Source organism: Peromyscus maniculatus, chromosome 2 (genome assembly GCF_049852395.1).
Source record: "Peromyscus maniculatus bairdii isolate BWxNUB_F1_BW_parent chromosome 2, HU_Pman_BW_mat_3.1, whole genome shotgun sequence".
Classification (NCBI taxonomy): Eukaryota; Metazoa; Chordata; class Mammalia; order Rodentia; family Cricetidae; genus Peromyscus; species Peromyscus maniculatus.
Genome location: NC_134853.1, coordinates 101572732 through 101588611, shown reverse-complemented (window position 1 = coordinate 101588611; position 15880 = coordinate 101572732).

Below are 15880 nucleotides of genomic sequence, written 5' to 3'. Positions count from 1 at the left end.
TTCATCATTTTATAGTTATTTATTAAGATGCATATTTAAAACTAAGTCAAAATCAAATAAAAGACAAAATTAGATTGCTTCATATTATCTTGTAATTGAAGCATTAATGCTCTTTGTCTATACATGAATAAGAAAATGAAAATGAAACTAGAGTTCTGTTACATACTGACACACTTAACCGTTTAAGTATCTTGTATATTAGAAAGAGTACTAGGATCCTCTGTATGTTCTTAGTTTATGGGGGTATTTTGAAAATGAAAACAGAAAATGTATTCTGAACAGTGAACTCATCTATTAATAGAATATAGATTAATATGCCAAGGATGATTTCTTGCTGAGTTTTAGGTGGACATTAATGATAATTTATGAAGCAGTTACTAGAGCAGAAAAAAACAAATGAATCGTTATACTAGGTGTCTGTCAAAATGGTGCCAGCTATGATGCAGCCCTGTAGACAGATGATTCTAAATTAAAGTAGTGGTCAACATTTTAGTGGATTAAACCTTTTATTTTTTAACTTGTCAAAAAGTACAACATTCCCATTAGCACAGAGCCTGTTGCTAAACGGAAACAACTATGCTAAATATATAGGCAACAGTATTTTTTTTTTTTTTTTGGTTTTTTTTTATTATTATTATTATTATTATTATTATTTTATAACACCATTCAGTTCAACATAATAGCCACAGAATCCCCTGTTCTCCCCCTCTCGCCCACCCCTCCCCCCAGCCCACCCCCCATTCCCACCTCCTCCAGATCAAGGTCTCCCCCGAGGACCGGGGTTGACCTGGTAGACTCAGTCCAGGCAGGTCCATTCCCCCCTCCCAGACCGAGCCAAGTGTCCCTGCATAAGTCCCAGGATTCAAACAGCCAACTCACGCAACGAGCCCAGGACCTGGCACCAATGCACAGCTGCCTCCCAAACAGATCAAGCCAAATGACTGTCTCACCCGTTCAGGTGGCCTGATCCAGTTGGGGGCCCCTCAGCCTTTGGTTCATAGATCCTGTGCTTCCATTCATTTGGTTATTTGTCCCTGTGCTTTATCCAACCTTGGCTTCAACAATTCTCGCTCATATAAATCCTCTTCTTACTCACTAATTAGACTCCCAGTGCTCCACCAGGGGCCCAGCCGTGGATGTCTGCCTTCAGATTCCTCAGTCCTTGGATGGGGTTTATGGCACCACTATTTGGGTGTCTGGCCATCCCATCACCAGAGTAGGTCAGTTCCTGCCGTCTCGCGACCATTAGGCAACAGTATTTTAAGATTGCAAAGACATCTCTCATAATGACAAATACATCTTTGAATATTCACCATAATTAAATCAGAAACATTCCTTGCAGAGCTTTTAAAGTTATCTTTAATCTTTAAAATATTCATTCCAGTTAAATCAATGTTAACAATCATTTTAAAACTGAACATTTAAGAGAAATATTAAAATCACAGAAATGTATTTTTTGTTTTTGTTTCTGGATTCCATTACACATGTTGTTGGCTGTGGATGAGACTCAGAGTAGTAGAACATGTACATAGCCCTGTGTTCAATCTCTATCATCAAAAGCTAAAACAAGAAGAAAATAAGTGCCGGGCGGTGGTGGTGCACGCCTTTAATCCCAGCACTTGGGAGGCAGAGGCAGGTGGATCTTTGTGAGTTCGAGGCCAGCCTGGGCTACCAAGTGAGTTCCAGGAAAGGCGCAAAGCTACACAGAGAAACTCTGTCTCAAAAAAAAAAAAAACAAAAAAAAAACAACAAAAAAACAAAACAAAAAAAAAACAAAAAAAAAAAGAAGAAGAAGAAGAAAATAAGTAAGTGATTTAGATGACTTTTTGAGCTATATTTCCCACTGTGGATCGTGATTTATATAAAACAAACAGATGTTTTTACATCATAATATTTTGGTTTAATTTAAGTGAATTACACTTATTATTACTGATACACAGAAGGAACAATGACAGACCAAAAGTGTGAAATGCAAAGAAAAAAAGAAAGGAAGGAAGAAAAGAAATCATCGAGGTGAGAAAGATCAGATGGAAATGAATGAAGATGCAATGTCAAGAGGACCTGCTGACCTCCATGCCTGCACTTGGGGTCCCAATGCTGCCCAGTGCTGTAACTCCTCTTGCACAACCAGGATGCGTGTTCATGGTTGTATTTGAATGTTCAATTAGAAGATGCAGTCTCTTCTGGTCCTCTTTCTGTCACTGTTCATGTGTTATCTGTCTCACCTCAGCTGGATGGTTTTGAAAGAAGCTAGAATAGTCATCCTGTCAGCCCCATGCCATTTGACAGGTAGTTTATGCAGTTGCATTTTCTTGGGTGGAAGATTTTGAATATATGTTGCATATACCAGCACTCTGACCACCACAATTTGGGATCCACTGTTTGCTGACCTTAGGGTTCATTAGATAACAATGAGCATATGTTTCCTTCCTCTTACTGTCTTAGCATGAGATATAACCAGACACCATGCAGCACTCAAAGTGACCTTTCATAACCCTCCAGAAAACAATTCTCTGCACGCCAGCTATGATTTATCTTCATGAATTCTGGGCCTTTTATTCTTATCACAGCCTTCTCCTTTCTCAATTTGATCCTTCTTTACTATTCTCAAAATATTTCTAGCTGTTTCATTGTTTAATGTCCATAAAGTATTATTTGTTTATTAAGTCAGAGTCTTCCAGGTGCTAAATAATTTTATTTTTTAGGTAAATTTTATTATTGCAATTTATCCTGCAACATAAACACACCTAGATGTACCCACATTCCACATTAAATGGAATTTGAATACAGCTAAAGAGTTTAGTACTTATCTATACTTATTTAAAGCTATTATTTCCTTAGTTTTATTTTTGTGTTAAAATATCAAGTAGGCATTGGCCAAGTGTACACATCTTTGGCTGTGTGTCTAATCTTTGGAATGGACTGGAATTTCACAGTTGAAGCTTCCACTTCTTCTAAACCATAGAATCTCTTTGGGCATTGTTGAACTTCAGTCTGCTTCATCTTCTCTGATCCTCCCCTTCACCCTGTTGGTGAAGGACGGGTACCCCCTGTGGTGGCATTTGCTCCATCCATGACCTTGGGCTCTGGGGCCCAAAGGAGGCGGTTCTTCCTGCCTTTCTATGTGACCTCTTAAAAGGAGACAGAGAAGGGTCACATGCCCCTTCTCCCTGCTCTTGCCTATGAAGTACATCGCTCCCAGTCAGATCAGAGAACGACTTTATCTGTCTACTCTGTTCTGTATTCGTGAGTGATTTCCTCAATTTACCTTAATACATTTCCCTAATACTTCTTAAACAGACTCCTGTAGATTTATCACTTTAACTCCCCTTTAGATACCACCAGATGTGTGAACTCACATTATGTGACCCTACACAGATGATATCTGTGGCAAATCAGGAGCAGAATGAACCAGTAATCACATTTTTTAAAATAGGGGTCTCATTTTTTTTTATTTTTTAAATTTATTTATTAAATTTAATTTTACATATCGGCCACAGATTCCCTTGTTCTCTCCACCCCCTGCCTTCCCCCCAGCCTACTCCCCATTCGCATCTCCTCCAGGGCAAAGACTCCCCCGAGGAGGATCGAGTTCAACCTGGTAGATTCAATCCAGGCAGGTCCAGTCCCCGCGTCCCAGGCTGAGCCAAGTGTCCCTGTATAAGCCCCAGGTTCCAAACTGCCAGTTCATGCACTGAGGACAGGACCCTGTCCCATTGTCTGGATGCCTCCCAAGCAGATCAAGCTAATCAACTGTCTTATTTATCCAGAGGGCCTGATCCAGTTGGGGGCTCCTCAGCTATTGGTTCATAGTTCATGTGTTTCCTTCACATTTTATCTATTTTATTCACTCAAGGTCAGTCTGGTCTATATAGCGAGTTTCAGGACAGCCAGTCTACATAGTGAGACCCCGTTAAAAAATATTTTTGACTCCCAGAAGTAGAATTATCCTGGAAAGGTGACTGGCAACAAAATGAATACATCCGATTCTCAGTGTTTATCAAGATCCATGGAGTCCAGCCTCTACTCAGAATAGAACATGTGAGAAGTATCTGCCAGCTCTTAATGGGTATATTTGGGAATGGAGTGAGTTGATTGATGCCTTGTGCACAATGGTTCTGCCACCACACCATACTCTGAGCCCTTGAATTTCTCAGATGGGGTATCATGATGTAGTTCAGGCTGGCCTCAAACTGGCAGTTCTCCTCTTGGATGCTTCAATAATAAGCATTAGCCACGTTACTGGCTGGTTCATAATCTGTTGTTGACATGATGGGTTGATTTACAAATGTTACAAAGCATGGGAAGTGAGCATGGGTACTGACTGAAAAGAGTGTATTCTGAATTAGAACTGAGACCAATTCCTGCACACCCCTGCAGCGCTGAGAATAGCACCCACTGCTACTAGATTGGGAAGAGGATGTCTGTCAAGGATGCCTAGAGAGGACACTTGGTCACTTGGGTTTGGTGTGCTCAGTTTTGTGGACTTAGAGTAGTAGCTCTTTACCAATGCTTTTAGTGTTATTTTTCTTTAATAATTAGATGGCTATACGGATAAATAGTATTTAGATGTTTGTCTCTCCTACAAATGGATAATGAGTCTACTTCAAATCTTAAAAATTTCACAGCACGGTAACTTTTTCTATTTTGTTGATTGAAAAGTAGTGTGAATACCTAATCTGGGACTCCTAAGGCATGTTATTTAAAATTGTATTCATGTCCATTCATTAACTGATGTTTAAAAGTTACCAAGTAGGCACCTTTTCATTTGTTTAATCAGTCATTATACAGACATTCATTTCTATGTTAAGCCAATAGGCAGGTACTGTGCTGTGGCTTGTAAAGTATTTTCAAAGTGCTTTGGACATCCTTATACAAAATATCTGCTGTCAAGACGGGACGGCTAATTAAAGTCTTTCATTCTTTCTTTGCTATCTAGCTTTAATGTTAGAAAGTGTTCCTTCCCCCTTTCATTTTGGGTTTGCTGTGTGGTCTACTTTAAAAGGATGGGAGTGGAGGAAAGCATGCCAGCTCGGCTCAGACTTCTACTGGTATCATTGCCATTTGTGATTCAAAGAAGTTGAGGGACACATGGATCACAACTGATTCAAAACTGTAGCTGGAAGCATGGTTCAGTGAACTCACAGACAAGTGAGAGGATATAAATGATTGTAGTTTCCAGTTATCTAGTGATCAGTTAATATCATTAGCACAAAGTGTCATGATGCCAAGTTTTATACAACAATCAATGAGGCTATTGTGACTTTGTCGAATTACAAACTTTAATATATTAAATGTATCCAAGGTAAACACACACCAATGTTCTCAAATTTCAAAAATTACATTCTATAATTAATTCTATAATTAATCAGTCTTGCTAATAGTATGCTAACAAAATATTCCCAAGTGAATCTGTAAGATATAAGATTATAACCTTGAAAATACAGAGAAATTTTTATCTCTTTCCATAACCTATCAACAATTTATAAGCTACAGCAGAATTTTTTTTCCTGGAAGGTGTGGCCTTCTTGGGACTTCATTCAACTTAAAGTCACTAAAACAAAATCCAGGATGCATCACCATGGAAGCCATTGCCTACCACCGAGCTTTCACTGTTTCAGTTTCTCTACTGCACCCACAGCAAAGTGAGCACCATTACTATTGACTTCTTACCCCGAGGACGGTCTGTACAACTCTTTAAGTGAAATACGCGTCACAAAAAGTGACAGCTGAAATATAAATAAGTTTTTTAACTTAAGTAGTTTATGAAACAGTACCTTGTACTACACAAGGAAAGAATTTAAGCTTCTTAAATTATGGGTTGCTGAATATGGAAGGCAGGGAAAGTCAGATAAGTAGAAATTAATAAAATAGTCAAAATTATGAAAACAAAATTAGTCATTTGAAATAGTTATTTCAAAAATATGTCTTATAAATTGATGTTGGATGGTTTAATAACCAAACTTTATAAAGGGAAGTGGCTGGATTATTTAACCCTGTATTTCTACCATAGCCTTGGAATCTGCTGTATCACAACACACAGCATTTGTTTACTGATGACATATCTTTCAGAGCTTTGTCTCCCACCTATGAACCTCTGAAATATGACATGATTTAAACAATACAATGTTAAATTATTTGAGGAGGCTAGTTGAACCTTGTTTTAAAAACTTAACAGTAACAAGTATGAAAATACTTGCTGTGTTCACCATCCGAAAGGTTATGGTCCTTGCTGCAATCTAGTAGATATTTCCTGCACCTAAACTTTTCAGTGACCCACCCAAAAGACAGCTTCATAGCAACTAATTTTTTTTCTAACTTAGGAAGCATGCATTTAAAAATAGTGCAAAGAAAATCATTATTGAGAATTCTGAACAAGCGCTTCCCCAACACTGCTAGCCTGAGTTATGGAGGTGTGACATTATGAATCTAGTTTTGACAAAAAACATATGGTTATGATTTTTTAAGATATCTTCTTTAAAAGATTTCTTTCTAATCCTTTATTTTTAGGCCTACCAACTAGATAAAATATATTTTTTTCTGTTTGGCTTATTCTTCTGATTCACTTTGTGAATCTATGCTCTTATGACTAATTAGAACACAATTTTTTAGTTATTTTTTTCTCAGTATTATGTTTTTCCTATCATTTTTTGGTAAAACTTGGATGTAGGTCAAGGCTAAATCTGTATATACTGCTGTAATATTTAAACTGTGGCATTTATTTTGGAGCAGGGGTGATTAAGAACACCTTGGAAATTATGAATGACAGAATGGGAATAACAGTTTCAACTACTTATTTGGCTTTTGGGAAAAGATTTGCAAGAGCATGTTATAGTGAAGCAATTGTAATTTTTCTTGGGGTTGAAGCACAAGCCTAAAATTAGTTTCTTTGTGAAAACTCTTGTCTAAACAAGTCTGGGGAGAGCAGAATTGGCCTAATTGTGATATTTATAATTTTAGATGCAATTTCTATCTCTTTAAAAATACTTAAGAACCCACTGAGAGGGGTCAAGTGTGAACCCATTATAAATTTATATAGATAAGAAGTATATTTATAAGCTTGATATTGCCTAAGATACTTCAAATAATTATCTAATATTTTACTGATTATTATATGGAGTATATGGATACTATCTGTTGAGATATAATTGATCTTATAACTGACTCATAAAGAGGGGAGAATTGAAGTCAAATTTAAATGGAAAGTACACAAGGTTATTTGGATATGATACATGAATTCAAAAAGCATCATCCTAGACCCAGTTAATATCCTTGAGAACAAGGAAATCTGAAGATTTGAGCATCTACCTTATTGGTTTTGTAACTAAAGATGATGAAACATACTTTAGATAAAAGAATAAAGAGTTGCTGAACTCTGTCCCTCTCTGTCTCCCTTTCTGTCTCTATCTCTGTCTCTGTGTTAAAGGGGTGGGTTAACATCTGAGTAGAAGAATTACAGTGCTTAGATAAATCTGAAGCTTTCCAGTATCAAGAGCAGCACTTCAAGGAAATAAGGATTACTACATTTCAAGTACAAAGGTTAATTCTATTGCTTGGTTTAGTTCTATTAAACAAAGTTCTGAATACACCCACCACACTTTGGCAGTCATCATGTAAACAGAGATTCATGATTTCTCATTCACAGAAGTCACCATTTATAGAAATTTTATTATGAAAGGATGTTAGTTCTTCACATTATTAAGGACAGACATCATAAGGTTATCGTCCATATGAACAAAGTTTGCGATTATAAGTCTGGTGAATTATATAAGGGTCATTGAAACCTGAAAATAAAACTAAGCAAAAGATTACATGACAGTTTTATTCACTGACCCTATGTTGGTATATTCTCTTTCAATCAATTTACAAAGTGTTTTGAGGTTGGGGAATGTGGTGATATTTTATTTGTACTGAAATGTTATTTTAATTTTATGTTAATAAATAAAGTTGCCCTGGGGTCAGAGCTATTAGAGCCATAGTAAGAGCGTGGTGGTTAGAAGAGCTAGGTAGATTTCTGTGTGTTCAGGGATACAGCCAGTATTGGAGACATACGCCTTTAAGACCTGGAGGGCGGTACTTACAGGCAGTGATGAGGCAGTCATGTGGTTGGATTTACAACCAATGAGAAGGCAGAACAGAAAGATTATTTAAACAGGGACACAGGAAGTACCTCCCGCTCTCGGGGAAGCTAGGAGCACTGGAGGAGGTAAGATTTTATCTCTGAGCTCTGACCTCTCGGCTTTTCTCTTTTACCTTGGCTCTGTGATTCTTATTTTAATAATACGATTGGTTACATCTACATCTGGCGCCCAACGTGACAAGAATCCATTAAAAACTGCTTGGGGCCGGCTCCCTAGCCCCAGCCCAGGTCTGCTTGGGCTCAGGCCGGACTGTGAGCTGCTTGCTTAAAGCCAGTGCTACAAACAGCTCAGGCCTGCCCTGCTAAACAGGGCCCCTGGCTGTAAAGCCAAGCCTTGACTCGGCTCAGAGGGAACAAGTGGCTGGCTTTAAGCTTTAGCCGGCTACCCCTTCGCTTTCACTTTCACTTTCACTTTCACTTTCGCTTTTGCTTTCTCTCTTGCTTTCTCTCTGTCTCTCTGTTTCTCTCTCTCTCTCTCTCTCTCTCTCTCTCTCTCCCTCTCTCTCTCTCTCTCTCTCTCTGGATTTACACCTAGGACTCTAGGTGGCTGTTTTGAAATTCGCTCGGATTTCTACTGTTCTACGCAGATTTGGTAAGTCATAAAGGAAACTATTTAAAAGACAAATTTTTTCCCCATTTAAAAAAATGGGTTTCCTGTGTACATTGGAAAAAAATTGGGTTTTGTTTGAAATTTTAGGCAGTCTGACAATGGAACAACTATATGAAAAGATTAGTATTATGGGAATTATGCAGTTAATCACCATGCTTATTCTCATTTTACTATTTAAAAAGATAGTCGATTTAAGTGCCAGGATAACAGCTTTAGAAAAACCTGTTAATTTTAACACTGAAGTTGGTTCAAGTTTGGATCATAAGGTTACAGAAAGAAAGCCTGTTTTCACACAATCATCCTTAATTTATCCTGTAACCGTACAGCAGATGCCTGATCAAATGGCTACACAAAATATCTGGGCTCCAATTGAACTGATGGATTTTAAAAGGTTTAAGGAGGCAATAGTATCTTATGGCATGCATTCCCCATATGTAAAGCAAATGTTAAACTCTTGGTCAACATATAATAGGATTATACCACAGGACTGGCGGGACCTTGCACAAGCTGTTCTGGAACCCAGCCAGAGAATTCAATTTCTGACTTGGTTTAAGGATGAAGCTAGAAACGTAGAAACACAATGGAGGGATAAAGGAATACAAGTTTGTCAGGATCAGCTTATTGGAGAAGGCCAATATGCTTCAATACAAACACAATGTTTATATGATGTTCAAACCGTAATTTTATGTCGAATGGCAGCCTTGAATGCATGGGACAGAGTTGATGAACCAGGAAAAAAACATGAGTCATTCACAAAGGTTATGCAAGGCCCTAAAGAATCTTTCACAGATTTTTTAGAAAGACTGGCTTCAGCAGTAAACAGAATGGTCTCAGGATCAGAAGCTAGTAAGGCAATAATTGAAGCTTTGGCATTTGAGAATGCGAATGCAGCATGCAAAAGAATAATCAGGCCGTTAAGGGCAAGATCTGCACCTTTGGAAGATTGGATTAGAGAAACAATTAATGTTGAGGTTGATGAGCATGATACGTGGGTAGGAGAAGTAATTTCAAAAGGTTTGAGGAGTGTTAGATGTTTTGGGTGTGGAAAGCAAGGACATTTTAAAAGGGACTGTAAACAGGTCATTCCTAGAAGCAATGTTTCTTCAAGGAACAATGGCAACAGAATGCCCCTTCCTTCTGGAGTATGCAGAAGGTGTGGTAAGGGAAAACACTGGACCAACGAATGTAGATCAACAAAGGACAGACAGGGTAATCCTTTGCCTCAGTTTTCGGGAAACTCCCGGAGGGGCCTCATGCAGGCCCCCATAGCAAAACCAGTTCAAACCTTTCCTGCAGCTGTAGAGGAAATCCCTGCTCTGAGCGATTAAATAACCAAATGACTATTGGAATAAATCAGGCTGGTCAGGATGATGAAAAAGAGAGAATAGAAAATTCAGGAGAAAACATAAAGAAAATTTTTTGGCAAACTTCTATTAATGAACAGAGACCAAAATTAACGATAAAAATAAATGGTGTTTTGTTGTCTGGTCTGGTAGACACAGGTGCGGACATTACCATAATTGCACCAGAATTTTGGCATCCAGCTTGGCCTCTTCAAGAGGTAAACGTTCAACTGTTAGGAATTGGGACATTATCTGGAGTGAAACAGAGTGCAAGATGGCTGGAATGTATAGGTCCAGAAGGACAGAGAGGAAAATTAAAACCATATGTCGCTAACATAGCTATGAACCTGTGGGGTCGAGACTTGTTGCAACAATGGAATACTCAGATTAAAATCCCTCCAATCTCAGAAACAAATCATAAACTAGCACATGTTTCTGAGAGAAATATTAGAAGGCATTATTTTGAGTGGTCACCAGCCATCCATATTATACAGGAACAGGGCACAACAACTGATAATCTTCCAAAAATACCAACAGCTCTACCTTTAAAATGGTTAACAGACAAGCCTGTATGGGTTCAGCAATGGCCTTTAACAACAGAGAAACTCCAGGCTTTAGAAGAGCTGGTAGAAGAACAGCTAAATGCTCAGCATATTGAACAGTCTACCAGCCCTTGGAATTCTCCTGTATTTGTTATTAAAAAGAAATCTGGTAAATGGAGAATGGTAACAGACCTTAGAGCAATTAACAAAGTAATTCAGCCAATGGGCTCTCTACAATCTGGAATTCCTTTGCCTACTCTGTTACCAAAAGGATGGCCTCTCATAGTTATTGATTTAAAAGACTGTTTCTTTTCAATACCCTTACAAGAAAAAGACAAAGAAAGATTTGCTTTCACAGTGCCTACTTATAATAATTCTCAACCGGTTAAAAGATTTCAATGGAGGGTCCTCCCACAGGGAATGTTAAATAGCCCAACTCTGTGCCAATATTTTGTACAACAGCCATTGGAAGTGATACGTAAAAAATTTCCTAAATCTATAATTTATCATTATATGGATGATATTTTACTAGCTGACTCAAATGCAGATACTTTAGAAAGAATGTTTGAAGAAGTAAAGAAAATTTTGCCTTGCTGGGGATTACAAATTGCTCCTGAAAAAATACAAAGAGGAGATTCTATTAATTATTTAGGATATAAAATAGAGCTACAAAAAATTAGACCCCAAAAGGTGCAAATTCGGAGAGATAGACTACAGACTCTTAATGACTTTCAAAGATTATTTGGAGATATTTCTCATCTACGAACTGTTGTTGGGGTAAAAAATGATGAACTGACTAATTTGTTCAAAACCTTAGAAGGTGACAAGGACTTAAATAGTCCAAGAGAATTATCACCTGAAGCTGAGAAAGAATTGGCCTTGGTAGAAAAGAAAGTACATGAAGGGCACGTGGATCGTATTGATCCAAAGCTGGATTGCATTTTGGTTATTTTACCTTCTAGGCATTCCCCTACTGGAATATTAATGCAGAGGGAAGATATTATATTGGAATGGATATTTTTACCAAATAAACCAAATAAAAAATTAAAAACTTATGGGGAAAAAAATCTCTGACTTGATTTGGAAAGGAAAATTGAGACTTCGTCAGTTAGCAGGAATAGACCCAGCAGAAATTGTTGTACCTTTAACTAAGGAGGACATTGAAAAATTATGGACAGAAAGTGAACCTTGGCAAAGAGCTTGCAGTAATTTTTTGGGAGAAATTAACAGCAAATATCCCAAAAGCAACAGAATTGATTTTATAAAGAGAGCTGATTGGATCTTGCCTCGAATTGTACGGCAAAAACCCATATCTGGAGTTCGTACATTTTATACAGATGCCAATAAACAAGGAAAGGCAGGTTACAAATCAGAAAATTTAAGTAAAGTGGTACAAAGTCCTTATAATTCAGTGCAAAAATCAGAATTGTATGCTATTCTGTTGGTATTAATGGATTTTTCAGAACCTCTCAACATAGTAACTGACTCTCAGTATGCTGAAAGAGTGGTGTTACATATTGAGACTGCAGAATTTATCCCTGATGCTTCAGAATTAACTTCACTATTTATTCAATTACAAGATACAATCAGGAAAAGGAATCATCCTTTATATATAACTCACATCCGATCTCATACTGGTCTGCCAGGCCCTTTAGCACAAGGCAATGATGAGATTGATAAATTATTGGTAGGAAATGTGCTGGAGGCCTCAGAATTTCATAAAAAACATCACGTCAATAGTAAAGGTTTAAAAAAGGATTTTTCCATAACCTGGCAACAAGCCAAAGAAATAGTAAAGAAATGTCCTACTTGTTCTTTCTATAATCAAACGCCATTACCAGCAGGATGTAACCCAAAGGGTACTCAGAGGAATGAAATTTGGCAGATGGATGTGTTTCACTTTGCAGAATTTGGAAAATTGAAATATGTACACCACACTATCGATACTTATTCAGGATTTCAATGGGCAACTGCTCTGAGTTCTGAAAAAGCTGATTCTGTAATCACTCATTTGCTAGAAGTTATGGCCATTATGGGTATACCTGCACAAATCAAAACTGACAATGCTCCATCATATGTCTCTGTTAAAATGAAACAGTTTTTTGATTATTACAAAATAAAGCATATTACAGGTATACCACATAATCCTACAGGTCAAGCAGTTATAGAAAGATCAAACAGAACTCTAAAGGATATGCTAAATAAACAGAAAGGAGTAACAAAAACCCCCAGAAATAGACTGCATAATGCTCTATTAACTTTGAATTTTCTGAATGCCAATGAGAAAGGAACAACAGCTGCAGAGAGACATTGGGTAATAGAAAAAACGACAGAATTAAATCAGCCTATATACTTTAAGGATGTGCTGACCTCAGAATGGAAGCCAGGGTATGTATTACGTTGGGGACGAGGTTTTGCTTTTGTTTCTACAGGAGAAGATAAGCTGTGGGTACCATCAAAATTGATAAAGGTTCGATTTGAACAAGAGAAACCTCTTAATTAGAGGAGGTGATAGTTCATCAACCAGCATGAACATCCAATTTAAACTAACTTGTACCTATAACACATGTCTTTTCATTTAATCAGATAATAACTTGCCAAAAAGGAACATCCCCAAAATTAGTCTTGGGGGAAGGTTTTTGTTTTTGTCTTTTAGGAGAATGAAGGTTAAGGAATCTGAAGGACACAAGACAAATGAGACAACTGAAGAAAAGGGACAAATCATCTATCCCAGGAAACAGAGTATATTGGAGTATATGGCATATGGGTATATATTATCTAAAAAATTTTATGTCTTCTTAAATGTTTGTTTCTGCTTTTCTCTAAAGATTTAACACTATTGGTTTTCTAATAGTCCCAGTTCAATTAAAATTTAAAGCTGACTTTGGAGTTGGAGAATGGCTCTCTCCTTCTTTAAACTCAAGCATGTTGTTAAAATGAAAATACAAACTCCCTGTATCATGACAGAATAAAAGAGCCATTTTCTGCTATGGGACAGGACAAAAGCCAAATTAATTAAGGGACTATTCTATTACTAATCTCAACTCTTTGATTCTATTCTGATTCTTTAAACTTTTCTTAAAGTATAAATTTTATATCAAAATTTACAAGATTAATAGATACATATACATTTTAAACTTTGTTAAGATAGGAATGGTCATATAGAGTACTAACTAATTCTAGAAAAAAGGCTTCAATTAGCTGCATATATATGTCTTTGTGTTCGAGTCTCTTATCAGTTTTCTGCAGGAAATCACGGCCAGGCCTAACATCAACTGAAGTCTCCAGGAAGAAGATGGGGCCCCACAACAACAACAACAACAATTCCACGTGGACAATAATAATATCACTGAACTGACAAACATCATCTATAGATCAGCTTTGAACTACAAGGTGCTCAGAGCAATTTTGAGATGACTAGCTGAGATGATCCAGTCTCAAAGACTACTTGAATAAGGACTTGTGATAAACCCTGAACTTTGGCTTTATACATAGACTGGATAATAATGAAGGATATAGTTATCTTTCTTAGAATTTGACAATTAACCTAAAATTTTTCTTTCAGGATAAAGATAACTTCGCCCATACCCAGCAGCAAGCAATTTTAAGAATACGACGCCCACATTCCCAAAGAGGTGGTGTGGGGCGGGTAGTTTTTTTGGTTCTTTTTAACGGGTTTTGGGTCTGGGATAATTTTCATTATTTAGGGGGGTAGGTTACAAGTTGTCAAGGGTTAGAAAAAAGGCTAAGCAAAGGAGATTAGATTTAAGGTTCTTGTTTTTAAAAAAAAAAAAAGAAAGAAAGAAAGAAAGAAAAGAAAAGAAAAAGACAATTACTAATTTTAAATACTTTACATTATTACCAACTATTAGGATATAAAGAAATGAAAGTTAGTAGTTAGACATTACAATATAAATTGTAGTCATATTAGATATGTTTTAAAAATTGAGCAGATATATTTTAGACAGGTCATCTTCAAACCCTTCAGAGATCTACAGAATATGGCATTTAAAATGTTTTAATAACTTAGAAATTTTTCTTTTTTGAGACATGTCGGCTCCTGGCAGTACCAATCTACTTCAGAGAAAATATGGGCATTGAAGCATTGAAGAAACTGCATATGGAGTTAATTTTCATTGTGGCAAAAGTTAGCCACTGGACAACAAAGTATCCTCGTATCAACAAGACAAAATGGACAGACAGAACACGAAACAAAGGACTACCGATTCCTGCCAAAACAAGTATGGTTATGGCTTTATCAGAAGGCATCTTCTGAGGCCAGGACAATATGGCACCATCCCTGAAGTGGCCTTCACAATCTGGAAAAGGTACAGTGCCCTTTTCTTTGAAGGCAGCTGAACAGGCAGTGGGCCGATGGCTTCTGTTGTGCAATGGAACAGCAACTGAAAGCTCACGCCTCTCAATAGTAGACTGGCATTTAATAGAGGGGTGTGGAGAAGGGGATGCTGAGATGAAGCCATATATACACAGCCAAGAAGAATGGACAGCTGAATTCAAAAACCATCAACAATTTCCAGAATTTAAAATCCTGAATCATGACATGACACTAGTGGAATTCAGGTGTTTCTGGTACATGGACTGCTCTCACCCAATGTGAGGTTGAACTGTTGACCTTGTGTACAACCTACTTCACAAATGAGTCTGTCAGATACCATAAGCCTATAGGCTGAAGATGATGCCCCAACACTGTGGAGAAACCTCAGGTGACTGTCCAGGCAGCTGGCTATTTCTGTCAACTCACAAAATTTTTGGAAGTTGCTTTTGTGCACTTCCTGTTTTTATTTTTGTTAGCTAATATTATTTCCTTCTTGGGTCTCTGAGGGAGTTGAAGATTAGTTAGTTATAGTTGAAGATTAATTAGGATAGAAAGTGAATTAGATACATTTTGGACTTACTAAAATAGGATAGATAAGGGAATTATTTTCTCTGATTTGTCAAATGGACTAGACATCGTTTAGGTATTTGTTACTTGTATATATTGTATATAGTTATTGTACTTTTGTATATAGTTTTTCTTTTGTTAGTTATAACCTTTTGCCTTTTTTCTTTTTATTAAAATAGAAAAGGGGAAATGTGGTGATATTTTATTTGTACTGAAATGTTATTTTAATTTTATGTTAATAAATAAAGTTGCCCTGGGGTCAGAGCTATTAGAGCCATAGTAAGAGCGTGGTGGTTAGAAGAGCTAGGTAGATTTCTGTGTGTTCAGGGATACAGCCAGTAT